This window comes from Xenia sp. Carnegie-2017, unplaced genomic scaffold (genome assembly GCF_021976095.1).
Source record: "Xenia sp. Carnegie-2017 unplaced genomic scaffold, XeniaSp_v1 HiC_scaffold_23, whole genome shotgun sequence".
Lineage (NCBI taxonomy): Eukaryota > Metazoa > Cnidaria > Anthozoa > Malacalcyonacea > Xeniidae > Xenia > Xenia sp. Carnegie-2017.
Genome location: NW_025813486.1, coordinates 16729939 through 16735447, shown reverse-complemented (window position 1 = coordinate 16735447; position 5509 = coordinate 16729939). Strand labels below are relative to the sequence as shown.

Genomic DNA, 5509 nt, shown 5'->3' with positions numbered 1-5509 from the left:
TGAGCGACCCAATCATGTCTTTTAACGCCTGTTTCGTGCTCGCACCATCTAAATGGGTTAAACTACAATCTCCTGTACCTGAACAAAAAAAGTAAATGGAAGAACTTCCAAATAATATATTAATTTAAACATTGACACAGTAAGCAACATAATATTAAATGTATAACGGCAACTTGCAATTGTTCATAAACTCCGACTTGCTATAAACTGACACAATGCTTCAGAATTCAATTTTTAATTTTCAAATATTGCAAATTAGAATTGTGCTAAAAGGCCGCTTGCTCGCATGATAATCAGACAGAACTACGATTTGAACGGTGGAAACTTTCTTCGAATGAGTGAGGCGAATGTGCCCTAATTTCATAGCAAATAAACCCCACATATAATCGATAACTTTTAACCTCAATCTGACTCTGAAATGGTCATTATACAACACAAGTTAAAATAAAAGAGGCATGAGCAAGTTTAGAAATGACAGTTGATACTTGTACGACCTCAATAAAAATTAAGGCACCTACTGAAAAAATGATGCCAAAATCAATAAATTTTGAATACCTCTATATCTTCCCTTAGAGTAAAACCTAGCTGATACGTAGGTTAGCCCATTTAATCAATAATATGGTACAGCTTTTCATAAAAGCTATTAGCTTTGTGTTTTTTTGAATAAGTTAACGTGAAATAAAACAGTATGAAAATAACAAAAAAACATTAAGAAAAGAAATACGCTCAGTTGTGAAAACTTGTGCATGGCTGCTGCAACCCTTTGGTTAGTTTACACGGAGTTAAACGACAATAGCACTATTGGAGTTTGGCATGTTCAGCCGTATTAAGTTCCTTTGAAATCCATTGTTTTCTACGGATTAAGACATTCATAAATGAATTCGTTCAAATTGCAAGAGGCAATATAGATAAGAAGACAGAACTTGTGGCGAATTACCTTCATGACGGATCACAACAATCTGACAAGTTGTAGCGCTATCCGAACCAATGACGTCGATCAAGTCTAAAAGGAAGAAAAAGGGAATGAATGCGAGAAGCAATTGCGGTGCTAAATTTTATGAACGGTATTCTATAGTTTTCGACATGCTGAATTCGAATTTGAAGCTTGCTACAAGGTCAAGTCATTTTACATAAATCATGCGTGACTGACACGAACTCTTTCAACCAATGAAAAACTTTCTTGGATGGTTACTAACACGAACAATCAATTCATGTTACATGATTTACTTTTATATTACATTGCCACATGTGACATTGTATTGCCAATTTTGCGTAGATTTTGTTGCGCTATTTGGCAATTGCTATATAATACAAAAATATAACCAAACATTGTTCTCGCTCAAGTAGCTCGACTGAGCGCGTGATAGGCGTCGTGTATCAAAACAGTCATAGAGAGCTAAATATATGAACGACCCCCTCCTTTAACCCTTTAACTAGCGTCCAAGCTTCGTTCCTGTAAACAGACTTGACAGAGCCTTTATAACTTTGTTCTGTTTTTTGTTAAGATAGACGTATAGCAGCAATTCTGTTTTTACACGTAAGAAATTCTAAAACCAACTCAACGCAACTAGGTCTAGTTCACTTGACCATTCAACAAAACAGGGCATTAAATGAAGATATGATCTTCGCACTTTGCTGGACAATTTAAGCAATTGTCTCATGAACTTGAAAAATTCAGTTAACTCAACGGGATAGAGCAGTGCAGGTGCAGTGCTCTAACCAACTGAGCTATGAAGTCACACAGTGGAGAGCAGGTCAATTTGTTGCGCTGATGTTTTCCCGTGAAAGGAATGACATATGAAAGAATGTTATATGCAGTGCGGTGTTTGAAATTAAATGAAAATATGATCTTGGCACTTTGCTGCAGTGCACCGCACCGCATAGGTCATGGGTTCGAATCCCGTTGAGTCACCTGAATTTTTCAGGTTCATGAGACAATTGCTTAAATTGTCCAGCAAAGTGCGAAGATCAAAACATTCTTTCATATAACAGAGCATCATGGGTAATCAGGATTATATATGTTGACATAATATGGGAACTATTAGAAAATATCTGCTTGATACTCAAGAAATCGCAAATAATACCATCACCGAATCTTAAAAAGTTTTAACGAATTATAAATGAGATTAAAAGTATGTATTCAATTCTGTAGGAATGGCATGTTTCTGGCATTCGTAAACCGTATACTCAATATATGTTGTATAAAACATAGCTTTAGAAGTTGACGACTGTTTTTCACTTTTCATTCCTCGATCACGTCCTCCCTTTCTTGACTATCTGAACTAAACAGAAACTATCATTTCTTGACATTGACATCTCTCATACAAATGGAAAATTCGCCACTTCCGTCTACCCTAAGCCTACTGTCACCGGCCTCTTCACTAACCCCCTTGCCCACTTAAACTTTCACTAATTTCCTGCTTACTTCTGCATCTTCAACCTTTGTTCTACTTACATTTTTCCACATCCGAATTTACCAGAAAGTCACACATCAAAACAGTTTATCCTTCACGTATATTTGACCAAATCACATCGCTTCATAACAACACCTTTGCCCCCAAACCACCTGTCTTGACTTTCTCCATAAATGCTCATCTATTTTTGTCTTCCTTTCACCGGTATGCATTCCTTCAAATTCTTTACAATCAATAGCTTTGTGCTGCAGCCTTCCATAAATAAATTAAATTTGCTTCTACCTTTTCCTATTATCTCTTCTTTCTTTCCCTTTTTAAAACAAAAGGTTCACCTCTGTCTGGTTCGGTCATATTTGACAAATCACACGTCTATTTTTGTCTTCCTTTCACTGCAAACATACTCCTTCAAATTCCACACAAATAGCCTTTGTGCTGCCTTCCACATAAATAAATTAAATTTGCTTCTGCCCTTCCCAACGTATCTCTTCTTTCTTTCCTTTAAGGACAAAATTCCAAACCTCTAAAATCTGGTGTAATCTATTTATTTAAGTGTCGAAACTGCAAGCTTCGTATGTGGGTCAAACCACACGTCTTCTACCGATTTTCAGGCATTTTTGGAATATCTCCACATACAGAACCAAGTTTTCCGCCTTGCGTTATCGAGCATTTTGCTCACATTAACGCAACAGGACACACCAACCTAGACGACTTGAAAATAATTTCCTCTTCTAAACGATTCCTATGAACACTCCATTCATGAGAGCCTTCTAATCAATAAATACTAGCCTTCATAATGTGCAAGAGTTCCTTCACTTAACCTCTTTTAATTTCTGCTTTTTGCTTCTTAACTTCCTATCATGTAATACATTTGACACCTCTTTTTGTAGTAATTTACTTTTGTAAATATAATATCTTGTGTTAACATCTTATTAATTAATTATTACTTGTTCTGAAGATGTCTAGAGTAAAGACGAAACGTCACAATAATTCAATTTTACAACTTTGGTCTGTTTTAAGGCCTAATTAAAACATTAGATTTCATAAATGCATCAATGGCGAATAAAACTACAAAATAAAATCAGGTTGATTACTCTTGACTTTAAAACAGAAGACACTGACTGTATATAAATTGACATGAAACAATTAATGTAAATAAACTTTGACTTTTAAAATATGGAAATCAAATTTGAGGATTTTCTCAAATGTGGTTTTGTCATAGCAAATTATTAAAATAGTCAATAACTGTACTTATATTTTGGTGACAAATTCTCAAACATGCATCTGCATTTTACCTTAGGATGTGCAATGAAATGTAAAGTTTATGAAAATACTCAGGCTAACAAAGTTTGAACTAGTTTTGATTTTCTAGTCTTGTCAAAAATAGCACACATTATTTGTGACTGCTGGGGACCCATCCTTAAAGGACAAGGGCACCTTAGTTTAAATTTAAGCCTGGTGTCACTAATAAACAAACACTTAAACATGATCAATGACATAATATACTGCATGTGAGATTCCATTTTTTCAAGATTTTCAGCAATATATAAGCAATATACTATATGCAAATATAATTGAAGTCTACCCAATTAGCACAGGTGTACATTTCATGAGTAAGCATCTTGTTTAAATTGAATCAAAGACCAATGTTCAATTTATCAACCAAGACTAGAATCAATGGTGGCTGTGTTGCCATTTTCTGAATTTTTACTCACCATCATTGAAAGCAACTGTTCCATACTCGTTGCCCAGTAATACAAAATCTTTTTTCCATCAAATTTTGTTGGTTCTTTCATAGCAAAACCTTTGATGTTTCTAAAGCAAAATTTTATTATCAACTTTAATGATAAAATTAACTCTTGACCAAATTTTGAAAGTTTATAGTAAATATTTTGGTAGATCATAGCACAGGTTGTACACAATATAGATAAAAATTATACCTTTCACTGTCATACATATTATGCAAGTAATAAATATACAATACAAAAGCATATCAAGACACTGTTTACTGTTTTGAAATGATTTTTCATGAAACTAAAAGAGCATTTAGCACATAAAACCCAAATCACAAACTAAAAAAACAGATTCAAATTCCCACAACATTTTCAGTGAATTGTTCCATACATGACTGTTATTGGAAGTTATACTAAAGTCAATATGTTCATTGTCTTGTAATTAATCACTCACTCAACAGACAAAGATCAATGCAAATTGATTTTTTAGAGAGAATACTCTAGTTTGAATTAGATTTCCTTCAGTGGTTATTTGTACCTGAAACATGCACACATTTTTTATTAAAATCTGTTTCCATTTGCTTTTGGCAAGAAAAATTTTTGGAAGCATGCTTTATTAAACACAAATTACAATTGATTTTGCTTATTTGTTTGGTACACTAGGATTTTAGTTCATAGTAAAATTCGCACTCCTTTTATGCCCTATTTGGGTTAAGAGTGCACCCTTAGCACCCTTGCCCTAAGTCCCCTGAATTGAAGATAAAGCATATGTTTTACAAACATGTCAAACATCAGCTAAAAATATTATCGTTTTTAAATGTTTCAAACATCAGTATGCGTCTTTTTATAAAGGAAATTACATTAGCACAAATACATTTAAAGGCTACAGAGGCAGCTGAAACATTGATAAATAAATTCTTTGTGTATATTCACTTGTCGTTTTGTACGTGGTTGAATAACTAGGACGAAGAAATGAGAAGAATTTCAAAAGTCTTGGGAACAATAGCACGATTTAAAGCAAAAAAGTTCAGTCAATTGACTCAATTCTACGAACTATCAGTAAACAAAACGTACGTTAAATACAGGTGAGAGTAGAACTGTGGAACACAATTTCATTTTACCTCAAGTTGAGAAAAGCTTTCCATAAACTTAAACTTTTAATAAATCATGTTGCGAACTTTGTTCATTAACAAACAACGGCATGTTACATTTGCTCAAACTTAAAATATACCATTGCATCAACAAATTTTGCATATACGTCATCACGAATATTTGACACTCAAAATCAGATGACCGAGGACGCATAAGACTGCGATCAGGTTTAAATTTTAAAATCAAGTTAGTGCAATAATACCGTTGCAATAC

General features: G+C 33.8%; 1 long non-coding RNA gene across 1 annotated transcript; it reads right to left on the bottom strand.

Annotated features, from left to right (window-relative positions):
• Window position 1: 1 nt before the first annotated feature.
• LOC124448449 lies at window positions 2-4154 on the bottom strand. Its single transcript, XR_006949064.1, has 3 exons — window positions 4127-4154; window positions 938-1003; window positions 2-78 (listed from the first exon to the last, which is right to left on the bottom strand). It is a non-coding gene; the product is annotated as an uncharacterized LOC124448449 (long non-coding RNA).
• Between the last annotated feature and the right edge of the window lie 1355 nt (window positions 4155-5509).